The sequence below is a fragment of the Manis pentadactyla genome, chromosome 1, assembly GCF_030020395.1.
Source record: "Manis pentadactyla isolate mManPen7 chromosome 1, mManPen7.hap1, whole genome shotgun sequence".
NCBI lineage: Eukaryota > Metazoa > Chordata > Mammalia > Pholidota > Manidae > Manis > Manis pentadactyla.
The window spans coordinates 91601315-91624857 of record NC_080019.1 but is presented as its reverse complement, the minus strand read 5'-3'; the positions used below and the strand labels follow the sequence as shown (position 1 = coordinate 91624857).

Genomic DNA, 23543 nt, shown 5'->3' with positions numbered 1-23543 from the left:
AGTGTGATGGGTTACATGCCAACATGACTGGGACCAGACATTATGTGAAATATGATTTCTGGGTGTGCCTGTGAGAGTACTTCTGGGTAAGATTAACATTTGAATCAGTCAGATTGTCCTCTCCAATGTGGGCGGGCCTTATCCAAGCCCTTGGAGGCCTGTATTAAATAAAAGGTAAGGTAAGGGAGAGTTCACTCTCTCTACCTGACTGCTTCCCAGCAGGATTTCGGAATACTCAAGCAGTCAGACTGTAACCACATTGCTAGCAATCCTTGCTCTCCAGATTGCAGATGGCAGCTCTTTTAACAATTCTTCATAAAATTCATGACCTTCTCTTTCAGTCCTGACCTCAAGCTGCTTAACATTTTCATCTGATTGGTTTTCTTTCCAAGAATGGCTCTTACCTCTGCCAGGATCATCACCTTAGAAAGGACACCCCTACACTCCACCAAAGGCCCCTTGCAGAGAGCAGGTGGCAGGTAGGAACCTTCCAGATAGGCTGCCCACAGGATGCAAAGGGCACGTCAGAAGGAAGGATCCTAATGTGTTGCCCTCACCTCAAAGCTCCATGTTCCATTGTTTGGCCCTTTCAACACCCCAGAATTTGGTGTCTTTTGAGTTTTCAAGAGAATGAATCCACAATTTTATTTATTTACTTTTCAATAAATTCAAATCCTGGAGGGGCACAGCATTACATGGATTCCAGTTCCATGGCCTTGGCAGGAGGGCTGCTCTGAAGTTTGGCAGGAACCGTGCCACTGTTTTCATGGCCACTAGTTCCCCTTTTCCACATTCCTCTGGTTTTGTTTGCTTTGCCACCAGGAGTCACTGTGTTGTGCTTTATACTCATAAACATATCTCTTGTCCAAATAGAATCCAGTCTCTTGTCGGGCATAAACACCTTCAGTTTTAAGAAGAGCTGTGTGGTCCCTCTGGTTCCAGAGATCTCGCTTGTCGTCAGCAAAAATGGCCTTGGACACACCTCCTGACATAGTTACTGCTTTAGAAGTCCTGTTCACAGCAGTTTCCACAGGCTCCAAAATGGCACACAGAACAGATTTATTCTCTTTTGCCAGGATAAGAATCTCTAACTACAGAAGAGCTAAGATCTTTTTAAATACAATTTGTCCCAAAATAAACAGTTTTGGTTGTTGAGTCTAAGACACAGTGACATGTAATCCTAGATCTTACTCAGATTCCTTAAAACTAGCTTTAATTTCCAAAAGGTTGATATTGCATTATTTTGTTGGTACCATTTATTATTTTGTGATAAAAAAGAACACTACAAAAAAGTAACAGTTCCAACAATAATTCCACCAGAGAAAAATAACTTCACTTCTCCCTATTAAGGTTTGAAAGATAGCATGTCAGTTTACATGCACACTGCTTCAAAATTCACAATTAATCCCCAAATGATGTAAGTAAAAGTTCTGCAGGTCAGTAAAGAGGAAAACAGAAATGAACTTCATAAAGTATTAAGACAGCTCAAGGTATGGCCCAAAGCCATAGCTCCTCGATCAGGTTCTCAGGCAAAGTGGAATCAAGGCTGGAGAGAACTCACACAGGCCACCACCACAGAGCAGCCCAGGACATGGTAATTATGACATAGGAGGCCTTGTGCCCCTTGATCAGTAATAACAATATGTGGCACTCCTGCAGTGCTTTTGAAACCTGAGAAGCCCCTCAAAGCCTTGACTATCATAGGTCCAGGGTCCCAAGTTGCTGAGAAGTGTTTGCTACAAATATCATGTAAAGTGATGTCCTCCACACTGACGGAAAGATGGGGGTGGGGATGAGGGGGGCAGCACTGAGTGCCAAGTGTCACAGTGACATCCTCCTCACTGAGCTTCCGGCAGCCACCTGTGCTGGTTCCCGGAGGTCCCCAACAGGGCAGCCAGAGTGACCCTTCCAGACACAGTTCAAGCATGTCAACATCTGCTTAAATGTTCAGGCCTCATGTCAATCTTAGAACAAAGACCACATCTTAATAGGGTCTCCAGGCCTTGATATGGATCCCTGCCTGCTTCTCGGCCACTGTCTTCCACTTCCCGCACCTGCACACTGGCCTTCTATAACCTCCTCCAGCACTCCCTGAGAGCATTTCCCCATCACAGAGCTCTGAACAGGCTGTTCCCTCTGCCAGGAACTTGCCCCACACCCTTCCCTTGGCTCACACTCTACTTTAGATCTCAGCTTCCATAAACTTCCTGCCCCAGACTAGTTTCTCTCTCCCAGCACCAAGCATCTTTCCCTCAAGAATTGATCATGATATGCAATTACACAGTCATGTGCATGATTATTTAACACCCTCCTCCACTTAAGCTGTGATCTCCATAAGGGCAGGGCCCATGTCTATTTTGCTCACCTTGTTATTTCCTAGTGCCTGACACAGTACATCATAGACTATCAATAAATGCTTGATGCATAAATAAATGGCAGAGTGCCTCCCCATCCTTTATAAATTTAATATTTGGGTTCAGTCCCCACCACTCCAGCACAGCGTGTAATCAGCATGCAAGTTTCTATCCTGAATACAATAAATATTTACTCATATCTTACTCGCCAGAAGTTAAGTATTTTGAAACTTCAATTCATGAATCTCCATCCCTCAAAAAGAAAGAAGATCCCCACAGACTCAGTAATGTTAAAGGGGACTATGTTTTTTTGACTGGACAGTTTAAACATTAGGCGAATGTTCAGCTGTCTATCAAGATAACAGAGCTTCCTAAAATGTTCTGCTGTTAGAGAGCCTCTCCCTGCCCTAAAAGATGAGTCAAATGCCACTTAAACCTTTATTCACTCTAATAGACAAAGAAAATTTCTCCTTGGCCTCCATGCACCACCACTCTGACTGAGAAACAAGGGTCAACCAAGTGCAGCGGCAGTTGGGTTATCCTCCTTGGCAGAGCTCTCCGGCGGCCGGTGGGTACTCTGCTGCCTGTTCTCTGACATAAAGCACCCCCATTTCTAGCTTACTTCCTTCATTTAAAGTGGTTTTTCTTCTCAACTTCTGTGGAGCTGTCATAGAAAAACTATTTGAAAGAAAGTCAGGATAAACCATCTCTGCCAAATATTAGATATGTGCTAAGGCTGTAAGAACTATGGGACTGTGCCAGGACTCCCATGTCAGCAGCCACAGTCCTTTAAGCACTGGAGTAACTAAAAAGACTGTGAAATCCCCATAATGTAAATGCAGGCAGTGCCTGGTCGAGGCTGTAACCTGCTGAGGCTCCTGGGAAGTAGTTCTCCACTTGACCCACCTGAGGCTGCCTCTAGGCCAACGCCCTCATTTAAGGATCACACCTCAGCCTGAGGGTGCCCAGCTTCTCCTAGCCTCATCTTCTGGCCTTTATCCCTTTTACCCTCTAAGCCACAGCCTGGGTCTCTTCTCTTCCCTCTCAGCAACTGTGGTTGGCCTATTACTGGGAAGACTCTCAATCACCCTGCCAGTGATGAGTCCCAACTGCCAGCAACTGACAATGACATGTCAGTCCTCGAGGACAAGTGGTGCTCATTATTCATCAAACCCAGCATTCTAACCCGCACTCCAAGGAGGGAAGGGAGATGTGGCCTCTCAGCCTTGGGGAAAGTTGCCCTCACACCCAGAATGGACCAAACAGCTCTTTACCATCCAGAAAGAAAAAGACAATAAAAGTTGAATATTCATTTAAAGAGAAAGTTTATATCCTGCTTTTCAGACCATAATTCATTTGATATTCCCAAATATCTCTAACACACACACAAAGGTGATTACATTCTTTATATTTAAAGAACACCCCATAGAATGAACACTCACTCATTGTTATTTGCATTTCACTTAATGCTCAACTTATTAAACCTATAAGTTAAATAAACAAAATGTTGAAAATCAAATTTTCTTATAAGATCAGGCAATCATCATTTATTTAAATTACCTTAAATTATTTAAGCTACAATTAAAGTTTTAGGATAGTTCAAACAAAAATACGCCACTATAAGGCTCTTAAAACTATTATAAAGTATGGATGGGTGGAAGATGGCGGCGTGAGTAGAGCAGCGGAAATCTCCTCCCAAAACCAAATATATCTATGAAAATATAACAAAGACAACCCTTCCTAGAATAAAGACCAGAGGACACAGGACAATATCAAGACCACATCCGCACCTGAGAGAACTCAGCGCCTCGCGAAGGGGGTAAGATACAAGCCCCGGCCCCGCGGGAGCTGAGCGCCCCTCCCCCCAACTCCCGGCGGGACTGCCGAACACCCAGCCCCAGCCATCCGGGCCAGAGTGCAGACACAGTACGTGCCCAGCGGGCCCTGGATGCTAGGGAAACAGGGCAGCAAGAACAGTGAGCGGGCACCAGTGGCCTGGCGCTGGAGGACACCAGAAAAGTGAGCGACCATTTCTTTTTTTTTTGCGCTGTTTTGTTTTGGCGAGCGCTTTGTGGAAGACTTAAAGGGATAGGGACCCCAATACTAGGGAAACAGGGCAGCAAGAACAGTGAGTGGGCACCGGTGGCCTGGCGCTGGAGGACACCAGAAGAGCGAGCGACCATTTTTTTTTTTTTTCTTTGCTGTTTTGTTTTGGCAAGCACTTTGTGGAAGTCTTAAAGGGAGAGGGACCCCAATACTAGGGAAACAGGGCAGCAAGACCAGTGAGCAGATGCCTGAGGCTGGTGCCAGAGAATAAAGAAAAACGAGCAGCCACCTTTTTTTTTTTTTAATTAAAAATTTTTTTTTTTTTTGTGATCGTCGTTTTGTTTTGGCGGGTGCTTATTGGAAGTCTTAAAGGGGCAGGGTGGGACACTTAATCGAGAGATAGGGAATCCGGGGATCTCTGGACACCCTAACCCCTGGGCTGCAGGGAGCAGGGAGGCTCCTTATGGAAATAAATAGCCTCCCAGCCGCTCCGCCTCCAAACACAATACCACCACTTTGGAGCAGCTGACCGAGCCAGGCCACGCCCACAGCAACAGCGGAGATAAACTCCATAGCAGCCGGGCAGGAAGCAGAAACCCTGTCTGCTCGCAGCTGCCCAGCACAAGCCTCTAGAGGTCACTGTTCTCCCAGGAGAGAAGGGCCACAAACCAACAAGAAGGGAAGTTCTTCCAGCCATCACTAGTCCCAGCTCTGCGAACTATTCCTATCACCATGAAAAGGCAAAACTACAGGCAGACAAAGATCACAGAGGCAACACCAGAGAAGGAGACAGACCTAACCAGTCTTCCTGAAAAAGAATTCAAAATAAGAATCATAAACATGCAGACAGAGATGCAGAGAAATACGCAAGAGAAATGGGATGAAGTCCGGAGGGAGATCACAGATGTCAGAAAGGAGATTGCAGAAATGAAACAAACTCTGGAAGGGTTTATAAGCAGAATGGATAGGATGCAAGAGGCCATTGATAGAATTGAAACCAGAGAACAGGAACGCATAGAAGCTGACATACAGAGAGACAAAAGGATCTCCAGGAATGAAACAATATTAAGAGAACTGTGTGACCAATCCAAAAGGAACAATATCCGTATTATAGGGGTTCCAGAAGAAGAAGAGAGAGGAAAAGAGATGGAATGTATCTTAGAAGAAATAATTGCTGAAAACTTCCCCAAACTGGGGGAGGAAATATTCAAACAGACCACGGAAATACACAGAACCCCCAACAGAAAGGATCCAAGGAGGACAACACCAAGACACATAATAACTAAGATAGCAAAGATCAAGGACAAGGAAAGAGTTTTAAAGGCAGCTAGAGAGAAAAAGGTCACCTATAAAGGAAAACCCATCAGGCTAACATCAGACTTCTCGACAGAAACCCTACAGGCCAGAAAAGAATGGCATGATATATTTAATACAATGAAACAGAAGGGCCTTGAACCAAGGATACTGTATCCAGCACGACTATCATTCAAATATGATGGTGGGATTAAACAATTCCCAGACAAACAAAAGCTGAGGGAATTTTCTTCCCACAAACCACCTCTACAGAACATCTTACAGGGACTGCTCTAGATGGGAGCACTCCTAGAAAGAGCACAGCACAAAACACCCAACATATGAAGAACTGAGGAGGAGGAATAAGAAGGGAGAGAAGAAAAGAATCTCCAGACAGTGTATACAACAGCTCAATAAATGAGCTAAGTTAGGCAATAAGATACTAAAGAGGCTAATCTTGAACCTTTGGTAACCACGAATTTAAAGCCTGCAATGGCAATAAGTACATATCTTTCAATAGTCACCCTAAATGTTAATGGGCTGAATGCACCAATCAAAAGACACAGAGTAATAGAATGGATAAAAAAGCAAGACCCATCTATATGCTGCTTATAAGAAACTCACCTCAAACCCAAAGACGTGTACAGACTAAAAGTCAAGGGATGGAAAAACATATTTCAAGAAAACAACAGTGAGAAGAAAGCAGGGGTTGCAGTATTAATATCAGACAAAATAGACTTCAAAACAAAGAAAGTATCAAGAGAAAAAGAAGGACACTACATAATGATAAAGGGCTCAGTCCAACAAGAGGATATAACCATTCTAAATATATATGCACCCAACACAGGAGCACCAGCATATGTGAAACAAATACTAACAGAACTAAAGGGGGAAATAGACTGCAATGCATTCATTCTAGGAGACTTCAACACAGCACTCACCCCAAAGGATAGATCCACCGGGCAGAAAATAAGTAAGGACACGGAAGCACTGAACAACACAGTAGAGCAGATGGACCTAATAGACATCTACAGAACTCTACACCGAAAAGCAACAGGATATACATTCTTCTCAAGTGCACATGGAACATTCTCCAGAATAGACCACATACTAGGCCACATAAAGAGCCTCAGAAAATTCCAAACGATTGAAATCCTACCAACCAACTTTTCAGACCACAAAGGCATAAAACTAGAAATAAACTGTACAAAGAAAGCAAAGAGGCTCACAAACACATGGAGGCTTAACAACACGCTCCTAAATAATCAATGGATCAATGACCAAATCAAAATGGAGATCCAGCAATATATGGAAACAAATGACAACAACACTAAGCCCCAACTTCTGTGGGACACAGCAAAAGCAGTCTTAAGAGGAAAGTATATAGCAATCCAAGCACATTTAAAAAAGGAAGAACAATCCCAAATGAATGGTCTAATGTCACAATTATCGAAATTGGAAAAAAGAAGAACAGATGAGGCCTAAGGTCAGCAGAAGGAGGGACATAATAAAGATCAGAGAAGAAATAAACAAAATTGAGAAGAATAAAGCAATAGCAAAAATCAATGAAACCAAGAGTTGGTTCTTCAAGAAAATAAACAAAATAGATAAGCCTCTAGCCAGACTTATTAAGAAGAAAAGAGAGTCAACACAAATCAACAGTATCAGAAACGAGAAAGGAAAAATCACAAAGGACCCCACAGAAATACAAAGAATTATTAGAGAATAGTATGAAAACCTATATGCTAACAAGCTGGGAAACTGAGGAGAAATGGACAACTTCCTAGAAAAATACAACCTTCCAAGACTGACCCAGAAAGAAACAGAAAATCTAAACAGACCAATTACCAGCAACGAAATTGAAGTGGTAATCAAAAAACTACCAAAGAACAAAACCCCCGGGCCAGATGGATTTACCTCGGAATTTTATCAGACATACAGGGAAGACATAATACCCATTCTCCTTAAAGTTTTCCAAAAAATAGAGGAGGAGAGGATACTCCCAAACTCATTCTATGAAGCTAACATCATCCTAATACCAAAACCAGGCAAAGACCCCACCAAAAAAGAAAACTACAGACCAATATCTCTGATGAACGTACATGCAAAAATACTCAACAAAATATTAGCAAACTGAATTCAAAATTACATCAAAAGGATCATACACCATGACCAAGTGGGATTCATCCCAGGGATGGAAGGATGGTACAACATTCAAAAGTCCATCAACATCATCCACCACATCACCAAAAAAAAAGACAAAAACCACATGATCATCTCCATAGATGCTGAAAAAGCATTTGACAAAATTCAACATCCATTCATGATAAAAAATCTCAGCAAAATGGGAATAGAGGGCAATTATCTCAACATAATAAAGGCCATCTATGATAAACCCACAGCCAACATTATATTGAACAGCAAGAAGCTGAAAGTATTTCCTCTGAGATCGGGAACTAGACAGAGATGCCCACTCTCTCCACTGTTATTTAACATAGTACTGGAAGTCCTAGCCACGGCAATCAGACAAAACAAGGAAATACAAGGCATCCAGTTTGGTAAAGAAGAAGTTAAACTGTCACTATTTGCAGATGACATGATACTGTACATAAAAAATCCTAAAGACTCCACCCCAAAACTACTAGAACTGATATCGGAATACAGCAAGGTTGCAGGATACAAAATCAACACACACAAATCTGTGGCTTTCCTATACACTAACAATGAGCCAACAGAAAGAGAAATCAGGAAAACAACTCCATTCACAATTGCATCAAAAAAAATAAAATACCTAGGAATAAACCTAACCAAAGAAGTGAAAGATTTATACTCTGAAAACTACAAGTCACTCTTAAGAGAAATTAAAGCGGACACTAACAGATGGAAACTCATCCCATGCTCGTGGCTAGGAAGAATTAATATCATCAAAATGGCCATCCTGCCCAAAGCAATATACAGATTTGATGCAATCCCTATGAAACTACCAGCAACATTCTTCAATGAACTGGAAGAAATAATTCAAAAATTCATATGGAAACACCAAAAACCCCGAATAGCCAAAGCAATCCTGAGAAAGAAGAATAAAGTAAGGGGGATCTCACTCCCCAACTTCAAGCTCTACTATAAAGCCATAGTAATCAAGACAATTTGGTACTGGCACAAGAGCAGAGCCACAGACCAATGGAACAGACTAGAGAATCCAGACATTAACCCAGACATACATGGTCAATTAATATTTGATAAAGGAGCCATGGACATACAATGGCAAAATGACAGTCTCTTCAACAGATGGTGCTGGCAAAACTGGACAGCTACATGTAGGAGAATGAAACTGGACCATTGTCTAACCCCATATACAAAAGTAAACTCAAAATGGATCAAAGACCTGAATGTAAGTCATGAAACCATTAAACTCTTGGAAGAAAACATAGGCAAAAACCTCTTAGACATAAACATGAGTGACCTCTTCTTGAACATATCTCCCCGGGCAAGGAAAACAACAGCAAAAATGAACAAGTGGGACTATATTAAGCTGAAAAGCTTCTGTACAGCAAAAGACACCATCAATAGAACAAAAAGGAACCCTACAGTATGGGAGAATATATTTGAAAATGACACATCCGATAAAGGCTTGACGTCCAGAATATATAAAGAGCTCACACGCCTCAACAAACAAACAAAAAATAACCCAATTAAAAAATGGGAAAAGGAACTGAACAGACAGTTCGCCAAAAAAGAAATACAGATGGCCAACAGACACATGAAAAGATGCTCCACATCGCTAATTATCAGAGAAATGCAAATTAAAACTACAATGAGGTATCACCTCACACCAGTAAGGATGGCTGCCATCCAAAAGACAAACAACAACAAATGTTGGCGAGGCTGTGAAGAAAGGGGACCGTCCTACACTGCTGGTGGGAATGTAAGTTAGTACAACCATTGTGGAAAGCAGTATGGAGGTACATCAAAATGCTCAAAACAGACCTACCATTTGACCCAGGAATTGCACTCCTAGAAATTTACCCTAAGAATGCAGCAATCAAGTATGAGAAAGATCAGTGCACCCCTATGTTTATCGCAGCAGTATTTACAATAGCCAAGAATTGGAAACAACCTAAATGTCCATCGATAGATGAATGGATAAAGAAGGTGTGGTACATATACACAATGGAATACTACTCAGCCATAAGAAAAGGGCAAATCCAACCATTTGCAGCAACATGGATGGAGCTGGAGGGTATTATGCTCAGTGAAACAAGCCAAGCGGAGAAAGAGAAATACCAAATGATTTCACTTATCTGTGGAATATAAGAACAAAGGAAAAACTGAAGGAACAAAACAGCAGCAGAATCACAGAACTCAAGAATAGACTAACAGGTACCAAAGGGAAAGGGACTGGGGAGGATGGGTGGGTAGGGAGGGATAAGGGCGGGTGAGTAGTAGGGGGGTATTAAGATTAGCATGCATGGGGGGTAGGAGAAAAGGGAGGGTTGTACAACACAGAGAAGGCAAGTAGTGATTCTACAACATTTTGCTATGCTGATGGACAGTGACTGTAAAGGGGTTTATAGGGGGGACCTGGTATAGGGGAGAGCCTAGTAAACATAATATTTGTCATGTAAGTGTAGATTAGTGATACAAAAAAAAAAAGGGCAGTTCCTGTGTGATAACGTCCAATGAGTTCTACACAAGGGTATAAAGGGCATATAAAGTGTAGGCAAAGGGTCTGTTTGTGTTTATACAGAGGATCAAAGCCTAATTGGGCTACCCCGAAAATGAACTAAGATACGATATGAAAAAGAACTTCCAACATCAGCACTCTCTGGAAGACTCATGCCAGAAGATGATCATCAAAAAACCCCAACAAAGATCCACGCACTGCTACAGCTGTAGATGCACTCATCCCACCAGTTCCTGGACTTGCCATGGGAATGAGGAAGGAGATATCTAAACTGGCCTGTGCATACAGTAAAACAACAAATTTGACTGGATCTATACTGTTGGAACTCAACCAAGAATTTGGAGAAGTGCAAATTGTAGCGCTCCAAAGTCTTACAACTACAGACTATTTACTGTTAAAAGAACATAAGGGATGTGAACATTCCCCAGGAATGGGTTGTTTTAATTTGTCTGATTTCTCTCAGACTGTTCAAGTTCAGTTGGACAATATCCACCATATCATAGATAAGTTTTCACAAATGCCTAAGGTGCCTTAATGGTTTTCTTGGTGTCACTGGAGATGGCTGGTAATTACAGATATGCTTTGGTTATGTAACTATACTCCTATTATGTTAATGTGTGGGCACAATTTAAGTAGTATCTTAAAACCTATACATGCTGAAGTTACTCTACAAGAAGATATGTCAAAGAAATAATCAATCTTCCCATGTTTTCTTCCGCCTGCTACTTCTATAGCTTTTCTTCTTCCTTCCTAATTACAACCCTTAAATAGAATTCGTGCCTCATATCAAATTTACCGAGTATCATAATTCTTCCAAGTGGTAAAGATACCTCAAGACAAATGCTGGGCATAGAAGCTACAGGGCATAAATATGCAAAGAAATAAAAAGCTAACCATTTCAAACAATAAGGCTTCTCTCTCACTTACCAACTTTACATTTCCCTGTATGGCCCCGGAAGATGACTGGTTAGCCAGAGACGGGTAAGATTCCTCAAGGGAGGAACAACCTAAGACAGGCACAGTCGCAGGGGGGCCATCAGGTGAGAAATTAGGGATCAACAGAGGTGAGGCTTAGAACCTCACCCCCCCTGTTCTGAGAGAAATCTTCTGCATACGTGGATGTTTTATTGCCCTTGTCTAGCTTGGATTAACACATAGTCTACAGGCTCACACCTGATCATCTACATTTTCTCTCTTACAACACTAAACTATGTTTTCTACCTTTATCTTGTATCTACCTACCACTTCAGCATTTTATTAAAAATAATAATAATAAAGAGAGAAATGTGGTATCCACATATAAATCAAGTATAAAAACCAAATGAGTATTCATATTTGAACTGACTGTTTATAGTTCATAATGCATGAGCAAAACTGAAAGTTTCTGTGATGACTGCCCTTGTACTGTTCACCATGTAACTTATTCACTATGTAAGAATTTGTTCTCCATGTAAGAACTTGTTTGTTATGCCTCAGAAGATTGGAGACTGACGAAAATTAGGCTTGGGGTGGATTAATGATTGTGCATTGAGCATTGACTCCCGTATACAGAATTTTATTGTTGTTAACAACCATTTGATCAATAAATATGAGAGATGCCCTCACAAAAAAAAAAACAAAACAAAAAAACAAAAAAAAACTATTATAAAGTATCAACCCAATTAATTTCCTAATTATTTCTATATTTCTTATACCTTCTCATGGTTATATGAAATACAGTACCGCTTATTTCAATACTTCCCAAGTATACAAATACCCCAGGCCAAAAGAAAAGGGCGACAGTAGCCCTCAGCATCCAATCAGGAAAACGAAATGCACTTGGGGTGTTTCAGATGTGGGGGATTCACACAGAGCCCTGGGCACCAAAATGCTGGAGGAATGAGAAGGAGGGGGTCAGTTTTCCCAGAGGTGGTGGCAGCAGGAGGATGCCACCGCCCTGCAGGCCAGCAGCAAAGGGGAGAGTGGTGTGGCCCGAGTGCACCCCCCCCCACCACCACCGTGGGAAGCCTGTGGACCCCCCTCCCACTGACACCCAGAGTCCACCCCATTGGGCCAGAGCCAAACCCAGCAGTGCTCTTCACCTTCCTTCCTCACACAGTCAGAAACAAGCATCCATCCATACCCAGTGTTTGTAAGAAGAGGTAGCCAAGAGAAGAAATAAAAAGCCCCAGTGTTACTTCTCTCCTAGGCTTTAATGTCAACACAAAACACGCATCCCTGTGTTCACTCCTCCACTGTGTCTTCTGTCTTCCTTCATTCTCTTTATATTTTTATCTTTTAGGTATCATTAAGTTTTTCCAAATACAACTCTTCCAATTAACTATGATTACCGTGTCCTTTGTGATATCCACATTGCCAAAGGCAGGCAGAGACCTCCTTGGCTCAACTCTTGTGTCCTTTCAGCACAGGTCGTGAAGTCCTAGAAATTATTATTATTTTGCTTCCTATCAGTCCCAAAGCTGTTCTCAAGCCAAAATCTGGAATCAGCTACCCTCCAGGGGGGTGCTGGTTCCTCATAGAGACCAGCTCCGGGCTGATGGGGTGCACAAGAGAGTGAGTGTTGAGAAAAGCGCCCCTACTCCTGCCCTCCATCATCAGCAGTAGGGTGAAGTGTCTTTAAGGACTTGTATTAACAATAATGCTCCAATTTAACATTGTTAAATATTGTATTGTATTGTTGTTAACCTATTTTCTTGTGGTATGAGATTGCATTCACCACCAAGATTTCTATTTCTTTTTTACCCTTTCTTTCTTCAAGGCAGCTGAGGCTGAGAAAGCTTATGTAACATGTCCAGGATGACATTGCCAATAAACCTCAGATGCTCTTTCAAACTTGGTCCAACCCCAAAGTTCACATTCTCTCTATTACACAGCCCTTTGTGGAGCCGAAGCTCTAGTTCTGGTCATTGGTCCATTTGTTCCATGAGCTGGTCCTCCCTTATAGCTTGGGACTTGTCTTCCCTGCTCCATCCTCTGTCACATGGTTACAAGATGCTCTAAGTACGGCCTGAACACTCTGGACATACTGCCAATGATTACGAGAAGAAAAATTCCTGTGATTGCATCAAAACAGGAAAGAATTCATGCAAAAGTTATTTTTATACTTTTGAGAACTATTCTCTCAAGGCAATCAAATCACCTTATATTTCAAGATCAAGGTCAGGATAGAGTTGAGTATAAGTGAATAACAAAAGAAATAATATGAACATGGCAAGCCAGTTAAGTAACAATACATGAAGAGTCAAATCTTGCTGAGCTTTAAATTTCAAAATAAAAGATCTGCTCTGTCCTCACAGAACTGTCCTAAGGATCAAATAAGGACCCACTTAAAGCTCTCAACCCAACATGTGTGCTCAAAATGTTAGTGATCATCAATAGTATTATTTCTTTCTGAACCTGCAAGTTTATGACTTACCTAAAATGTGTACAGTATTATGATTCAAACTAGGGGCTAGTGTAAACAAACAAACCTGCTTGTCAAAAAATAAAAATTATTTCAAAGATGAAGGAAGAAAAACTAGTAAGAATGTTTGATACCTTGAGCTGGGCGATAGTTGCAAAAGGAAAATTAATTTTATTGACAGAAATCTTGATAGAAGTCACAAGATGCTAGTTTGAATTAAAGGAAGAACATGGACGGGCAGAGGATGGCGTGAGCCATTTCAGAGGACTACCTACACTTGGTGCACTTCGGTGGAGAGCTTCCACCCATGTTCTTTCATAAGCTGAGAAAACAGAGTAAGTCAAAAAGTAGTTGAGTTCAGAACTGTGATGGCTTAAAGTAATTAAATGTACAGCCTTATTAAGAATTAAGTCAAATGGTCTAAGCATTTAAGATGACCTGCTGTCATCAAGAAGTCAGAAGCAATCTTGTTTTTAGCACATAAGAAAGACTTTCCCGAGGATTGTATTAAAGATGGCGGCATGAGAGAAGAGACAGAGGCTTCCTCCTAAAACTGGATACAATTAGAAAATTTAATTAGCGCAACTAATCCTGAGAGAGCAACAGGAAAGAAGACGTCAGACTGCACACACCTGGAGAAAAGAGCAGACCTCAGCGAAGGGGGTAACGTACCAGAGCTGTGGCTCTGCGGGACCCGAGCCCCTCCCCCACCCCAGCTCACCAGCGGGAGGAAGAGAAACGGAGCAGGGAGGGAGTGGAAGGCTTGGGACTGCTGAGTACCTAGCTCCGGAGATCTGCTCTGGGAGCACAAACCTACGTTTCATGGTGCTTTCATGAGACTCACATGACTACCGGGTTGGAAAGTCAATACAGGCAGAGTTCCTGGGGACACTGGGATTCCGGCTGCTTATGGAAAGCAGGATCCATATCTGGCTGCTCTGGGACAAAAACTTATACCTGTGTGCCCGGCCCACTGGCTCAGGCAGTGGAGAAACGCACAGCAGCCAGGAGGCGGGGAACAGCTCTTTCCTACCCCCAGGCACCAGTACCGCTCCCCTGCGACCCCTGACATTGCTTCAGGGGCTCAGCAGCTCCAGAATAGAGAATTCTGGACACTAGAGGGCGCCATATACAAACATGAAACGCCAAAGAAACCTTGTCCAGAGTCAAATTGTTAATACAACTCCCGAGAAAGATTTAAATGATATGGACCTCATGACTCTTCCTGAAAGGGAGTTCAAAATAAAAATCATCAACATCCTAATGGAGGTACGGAAAGACATCCAAGAACTCAGGAATGAATTCAGGTGAGAGATCCAGTTGGTTAAAGAACACGATGGAGGGTATTAAAAGCAGGTTAGATATGGTGGAGGAGACAATAAATGAAATAGAAACTAGAGAAGAGGAATACAAAGAAGCTGAGGCACAGAGAGAAAAAAGGATCTCTAAAAGTGAAAGAATATTGAGAGAACTGTGTGACCAATCCAAGCAGAACAATATTCGCATTATAGGGATACCAGAAGACGAAGAGAGAGAGAAAGGGATAGAAAGTGTCTTTGAGGAGGTAGTTACTGAAAACTTTCCGAGTCTGGGGAAGGAGATGGTCTCTCAGGCCATGGAGATCCACAGATCCCCCTACACAAGGGACCCAAGGAAGTCAACACCAAGACACATACTAATTCAAAAGGGAAAGATCAAGGATAAGGACAGACTGTTAAAAGCAGCCAGAGGCTGAAATAAGATCACATACAAAGGAAAGCCCATCAGACTAACAACAGACTTCTCAGCAGAAACCTTAGGGGCCAGAAGGGAGTGGCATGATTTATTTAATGCCATGAAGAAGAAGGGCCTGGAACCAAGATTACTTTATCTGGCGAGATTATCATTAATTTGAAGGAGGGATTAAACAATTTCCAGATAAGCAAAAGCTGAGAGAGTTTACCTCCCACAAACCATCTCTGCAGTCTATTTTGGAGGGACTGCTATAGATGGAAGTGTTCCTAAGGTTCGATAGCTGTCACCAGAGGTAGTAATATCACGGTAGGGAGGGTAGAGCAGCTGATTGCAAGGCAAATGCAAAATTAAATTGACTATCCCCAAAGGTGATCAAGGGATAGAGAAAAAGTATAGAATCTTATACCTAATATATAAAGAATGAAGGAGGAATAAAAAGGAGGAGAAATAGAAAACCTTTAGATTGTGTTTCTAACAGTATACTAAGTGAGTTAAGTTAGACTCTTAGATAGTAAGGAAAGTAACCTGGAACCTTTGGTAACCACGAATCTAAAGCCTGAAATGGCAATAAGTACATACCTATAGATAATCACCCTAAATGTAAATGGACTGAATGCTCCAATCAAAAGACATAGAGTAAGAGAATGGATAAAAAAAACAAGACCCATCTACATGCTGCTTACAAGAGACTTACTTCAAACCCAAAGACATGCACAGACTAAAAGTCAAGGGATGGAAAGATATTTCATGCAAACAATAGGGAGAAAAAAGCAGGAGTTGCAGTACTAGTATCAGACAAAATAGACTTCAAAACAAAGAAAGTAACAAGAGATAAAGAAGGACATTACATAATGATAAAGGGCTCAGTACAACAAGAGGATATAACCATTCTAAATATATATGCACAGGAGCACCAGCATATGTGAAACAAATACTAACAGAACTAAAGGAGGAAATAGACTGCAACGCATTCATTTTAGGAGACTTCAGCAAACCATTCACTCCAAAGGACTGATCCACCAGACAGAAAATAAGTAAGAACACAGAGGCACTGAACAACACACTAGAACAGATGGACCTAATAGACATCTATAGAACTCTACACCCAAAAGCAACAGGATACACATTCTTCTCAAGCGCACATGAAACATTCTCCAGAATAGACCACATACTAGGCCACAAAAAGAGCCTCAGTAAATTCAAAAAGATTGAAATCCTACCAACCAACTTTTCAGACCACAAAGGTATAAAAGTAGAAACAAATTGTACAAAGAAAGCAAAAAGGCTCACAAACACATGGAGGCTTAACAACACGCTCCTAAATAGTCAATGGATCAAAGACCAAATTAAAATGGAGATCCAGCAATATATGAAAATAAATGACAACAACAACACAAAGCCCCAACTTCTGTGGGATGCAGCGAAAGCAGTCTTAAGAGGAAAGTACATAGCAATCCAGGCATATTTAAAGAAGGAAGAACAAACCCAAATGAATAGTCTAATGTCACAGTTACCAAATTGAAAAAAGAAGAACAAATGAGGCTTAAAGTCAGCAGAAGGAGGGACATAATAAAGATCAGAGAAGAAATAAACAAAATTGAGAAGAATAAAACAATAGAAAAAAATCAATGAAACTAAGAGCTGGTTCTTTGAGAAAATAAACAAAATAGATAAGCCTCTAGCCAGACTTATTAAGAGAAAAAGAGAATCAACACCCATCAACAGAAACAGAAATGAGAAAGGAAACATCACGATGGACCCAACAGAAATACAAAGAATTATTAGAGACTACTATGAAAACCTATATGCTAAGAAGCTCGAAAACCTAGAAGAAATGGACAACTTCCTAGAAAAATACAACCTTCCAAGACTGACCAAGGAAGAAACACAAAATCTAAACAAACCAATTACCAGCAAAGAAATTGAAGCGGTAATCAAAAAACTACCCAAGAACAAAACCCCTGGGCCAGATGGATTTACCTCAGAATTTTATCAGACATACAGAGAAGATATAATACCCATTCTCCTTAAAGCTTTCCAAAAAATAGAAGAGGAGGGAATACTCCCAAACTCATTCTATGAAGCCAACATCACCCTAATACCAAACCAGGCAAAGACCCCAACAAAAAAAAAAATTACAGACCAATATCCCTGATGAACGTAGATGCAAAAATACTCAAAATATTAGCAAACTGAATTAAAAAATATATCAAAAGGATCATACACCACGACCAAGTGGGATTCATCCCAGGGATGCAAGGATGGTACAACATTCGAAAGTCCATCAACATCATCCACCACATCAACAAAAAGAAAGACAAAAACCACATGATCATCTCCATAGATGCTGAAAAAGCATTTGACAAAATTCAACATCCATTCATGATAAAAAATCTCAGCAAAATGAGAATAGAGGGCAAGTACCTCAACATAATAAAGGCCATATACGATAAACCCACAGCCAACATCATACTTAACAGTGAGAAGCTGAAAGCTTTTCCTCTGAGATCAGGAACAAGACAGGGATGCCCACTCTCCCCACTGTTATTCAACATAGTACTGGAGGTCCTAGCCATGGCAATTAGACAAAACTAAGAAATACAAGGAATCCATATTGGTAAAGAAGAAGTTAAACTGTCACTATTTGCAGATGACATGATATTGTACATAAAAAACCCTAAAGAATCCACTTCAAAACTACTAGAACTAATATCGGAATACAGCAAAGTTGCAGGATACAAAATTAACACACAGAAATCTGTGACTTTCCTATGCACTACAATGAACTAACAGAAAGAGAAATCAGGAAAGCAATTCCATTCACAATAGCATCAAAAAGAATAAAATACCTAGGAATCAACCTAACCAGGGAAGTGAAAGACCTATACCCTGAAAACTATAAGACACTCTTAAGAGAAGTTAAAGAGGACACTAACAAATGGAAACTCATCCCATGTTCTTGGCCAGGAAGAATTAATATCTTAAAAATGGCCATCCTGCCCAAAGCAATATACAGATTTGATGCAATCCCTATCAAATTACCAACAACATTCTTCAATGAACTGGAACAAATAGTTCAAAAATTCATATAGAAACATCAAAGACCCCGAATAGCCAAAGCAATCCTGAGAAAAAAGAATAAAGTGGCAGGGATCTCACTCCCCAACTTAAAGCTCTACTACAAAGCCATAGTAATCAAGACAATTTGGTACTGGCACAAGAACAGAGCCACAGACCAGTGGAACAGATTAGAGAATCCAGACATTAACCCAAACATATATGGTCAATTAATATTCGATAAAGGAGCCATGGACATACAATGGGGAAATGACAGTCTCTTCTACAGATGGTGCTGGCAGAACTGGACAGCTACATGTAAGAGAATGAAACTGGATAACTGGATCACTGTCTAACCCCATACACAAAAGTAATTTCAAAATGGATCAAAGACCTGAATGTAAGTCATGAAACCATAAAACTCTAAGAAAAAAACATAGGCAAAAATCTCTTGGTTGCAAAAATCATTAGCAACTTCTTCATGAATATATCTCCCTGGGCAAGGAAAACAAAAGCAAAAAATGAACAAGAGGGGCTATATCAAGCTGAAAAGCTTCTGTACAGCAAAGGACACCATCAATAGAACCAAAAGGTACCCTACAGTATGGGAGAATATTTTCGTAAATGACAGATCCGATAAAGGCTTGACATCTAAAATATAGAAAGAACTCACACTCCTCAACAAACAAAAAGCAAATAATAAAATTAAAAAATGGGCAGAGGAGCTGAACAGACAGTTCTCCAAAGAAGAAATTCAGGTGGCCAACAGACACATGAAAAGATGCTCCACATTGCTAGTTATCAGAGAAATGCAAATTAAAACCACATTGAGGGGTGGGGCGGAAGATGGCGGCGTGAGTAGAGCAGCGGAAATCTCCTCCCAAAACAACATATATCTATGAAAATATAACAAAGACAACCCTTCCTAGAATAAAGACCAGAGGACACAGGACAATATCCAGACCACATCCACACCTGAGAGAACCCAGCGCCTCGCGAAGGGGGTAAGATACAAGCCCCGGCCCTGCGGGAGCCGAGCGCCCCTCCCCCCAGCTCCCGGCGGGAGAAGAGCAGGCAGAGCGGGAGGGAGACGAAGCCCAGGGCTGCCGAACACCCAGCCCCAGCCATCCGGGCCAGAGTGCAGGGCCCTCGATACTGGGAAAACAGGGCAGCAAGAACAGTGAGCAGGCACTGGAGGCTGGGCGACAGAGGACATAAGAAAAGCGCGCGACCATTTTTTTTATTTTTTTTTTTTGCTTTTTTGCTGCTTTGTTTTGGCGAGCGCTTTTTGGAAGTCTTAAAGGGACAGGGACCCCAATATTAGGGAAACAGGGCAGAAAGACCGGTGAGCAGAGGCCTGAGGCTGGCACCGGAGAATAAAGAAAAACGAACGACCACCTTTTTTTTTTAATTAAAAATTTTTTTTTTTTTTAATTAAAAAAAATTTTTTTTCTTGTTTTTTTTTGTGGTCGTTGTTTTGTTTTGGCGGGTGCTTTTTGGAAGTCTTAAAGGGGCAGGGCGGGCCACTTAATCCAGAGGTAGGGAACCCGGGATCTCAGGGCACCCTAACCCCTGGGCTGCAGGGAGCAGGGAGGCCCCTTACGGAGATAAATAGCCTCCCAGCAGCTCCTGCTCCAACGCGACTCCACCATTTTGGAGTAGCTGCCCGAGCCAGGCCACGCCCACAGCAACAGCGGAGATTAACTCCATAGCAGCCGGGCAGGAAGCAGAAACCCTGTCTGCGCGCAGCTGCGCAGCACAAGCCACTAGAGGCCGCTGTTCTCCCAGGAGAGGAGGGCCACAAACCAACAAGAAAGGAAGTCCTTCCAGCCGTCACTCGTCCCAGTTCTGCAGACTATTCCTATCACCATGAAAAGGCAAAGCTACAGGCAGACAAAGATCACAGAGACAACACCGGAGAAGGAGACAGACCTAACCAGTCTTCCTGACAAAGAATTCAAAATAAGAATCATAAACATGCAGACAGAGATGCAGAGAAATACGCAAGAGAAATGGGATGAAGTCCGGAGGGAGATCACAGATGTCGGAAAGGAGATTGCAGAAATGAAACAAACTCTGGAAGGGTTTATAAGCAGAATGGATAGGATGCAAGAGGCCATTGATGGAATTGAAATCAGAGAACAGGAACGCATGGAAGCTGACATAGAGAGAGACAAAAGGATCTCCAGGAATGAAACAATATTAAGAGAACTGTGTGACCAATCTAAAAGGAGCAATATCCGTATTATAGGGGTCCCAGAAGAAGAAGAGAGAGGCAAAGAGATGGAAAGTATCTTAGAAGAAATAATTGCTGAAAACTTCCCCACACTGGGGGAGGAAGTAATCAAACAGACCACGGAAATACACAGAACCCCCAACAGAAAGGATCCAAGAAGGGCAACACCAAGACACATAATAATTAAAATGGCAAAGATCAAGGACAAGGAAAGAGTGTTAAAGGCAGCTAGAGAGAAAAAGGTCACCTATAAAGGGAAACCCATCAGGCTAACGTCAGATTTCTCAACAGAAACCCTACAGGCAAGAAGAGAATGGCATGATATATTTAATACAATGAAACAGAAGGGCCTTGAACCAAGGATACTGTATCCAGCACGACTATCATTCAAATATGACGGTGGGATTAAACAATTCCCAGACAAACAAAAGCTGAGGGAATTTGCTTTCCACAAACCACCTCTACAGAACATCTTACAGGGACTGCTCTAGATGGGAGCACTCCTAGAAAGAGCACAGCACAAAACACCCAACATATGAAGAATCGAGGAGGAGGAACAAGAAGGGAGAGAAGAAAAGAATCTCCAGACAGTATATATAACAACTCAATAAGCGAGCTAAGTTAGGCAGTAAGATACTAAAGAGGCTAACCTTGAACCTTTGGTAACCACGAATTTAAAGCCTGCAATGGCAATAAGTACATATCTTTCAATAGTCACCCTAAATGTTAATGGGTTGAATGCACCAATCAAAAGAGACAGAGTAACAGAATGGATAAAAAAGCAAGACCCATCTATATGCTGCTTACGAGAAACTCACCTCAAACCCAAAGACATGTACAGACTAAAAGTCAAGGGATGGAAAAACATATTTCAAGCAAACAACAGTGAGAAGAAAGCAGGGGTTGCAGTACTAATATCAGACAAAATAGACTTCAAAACAAAGAAAGTAACAAGAGATAAAGAAGGACATTACATAATGATAAAGGGCTCAGTCAAACAAGAGGATATAACCATTCTAAATATATATGCACCCAATACAGGAGCACCAGCATATGTGAAACAAATACTAACAGAACTAAAGGGGGATATAGACTGCAATGCATTCATTCTAGGAGACTTCAACACACCACTCACCCCAAAGGATAGATCCACTGGGCAGAAAATAAGTAAGGACACCGAAGCACTGAACAACACAGTAGAGCAGATGGACCTAATAGACATCTATAGAACTCTACATCCAAAAGCAGCGGGATATACATTCTTCTCAAGTGCACATGGAACATTCTCCAGAATAGACCACATACTAGGCCACAAAAAGAGCCTCAGAAAATTCCAAAAGATTGAAATCCTACCAACCAACTTTTCAGACCACAAAGGCATAAAACTAGAAATAAACTGTACAAAGAAAGCAAAGAGGCTCACGAACACATGGAGGCTTAACAACACACTCCTAAATAATCAATGGATCAATGACCAAATCAAAATGGAGATCCAGCAATATATGGAAACAAATGACAACAACAACACTAAGCCCCAACTTCTGTGGGACACAGCAAAAGCAGTCTTAAGAGGAAAGTATATAGCAATCCAAGCATATTTAAAAAAGGAAGAGCAATCCCAAATGAATGGTCTAATGTCACAATTATCAAAATTGGAAAAAGAAGAACAGATGAGGCCTAAGGTCAGCAGAAGGAGGGACATAATAAAGATCAGAGAAGAAATAAATAAAATTGAGAAGAATAAAACAATAGCAAAAATCAATGAAACCAAGAGCTGGTTCTTCGAGGAAATAAACAAAATAGATAAGCCTCTAGCCAGACTTATTAAGAAGAAAAGAGAGTCAACACAAATCAACAGTATCAGAAACGAGAAAGGAAAAATCACGACGGACCCCACGGAAATGCAAAGAATTATTGGAGAATACTATGAAAACCTATATGCTAACAAGCTGGGAAACCTAGGAGAAATGGACAACTTCCTAGAAAAATATAACCTTCCAAGATTGACCCAGGAAGAAACAGAAAATCTAAACAGACCAATTACCAGCAACGAAATTGAAGAGGTAATCAAAAAACTACCAAAGAACAAAACCCCCGGGCCAGATGGATTTACCTCGGAATTTTATCAGACATACAGGGAAGACATAATACCCATTCTCCTTAAAGTTTTCCAAAAAATAGAGGAGGAGGGGATACTCCCAAACTCATTCTATGAAGCTAACATCACCCTAATACCAAAACCAGGCAAAGACCCCACCAAAAAAGAAAACTACAGACCAATATCCCTGATGAACGTAGATGCAAAAATACTCAACAAAATATTAGCAAACCGAATTCAAAAATACATCAAAAGGATCATACACCATGACCAAGTGGGATTCATCCCAGGGATGCAAGGATGGTACAACATTCGAAAGTCCATCAACATCATCCACCACATCAACAAAAAGAAAGACAAAAACCACATGATCATCTCCATAGATGCTGAAAAAGCATTTGACAAAGTTCAACATCCATTCATGTTAAAAACTCTCAGCAAAACGGGAATAGAGGGCAAGTACCTCAACATAATAAAGGCCATCTATGATAAACCCACAGCCAACATTATATTGAACAGCGAGAAGCTGAAAGCATTTCCTCTGAGATCGGGAACTAGACAGGGATGCCCACTCTCTCCACTGTTATTTAACATAGTACTGGAGGTCCTAGCCACGGCAATCAGACAAAATAAAGAAA

The 23543-nt window shown here is 41.4% G+C and overlaps 1 pseudogene; it reads right to left on the bottom strand.

Moving 5' to 3' along the window:
- Positions 1-668: 668 nt before the first annotated feature.
- LOC118921871 (60S ribosomal protein L35a-like) overlaps positions 669-23543 on the bottom strand; it is a 39620-nt pseudogene continuing 16745 nt past the window's right edge.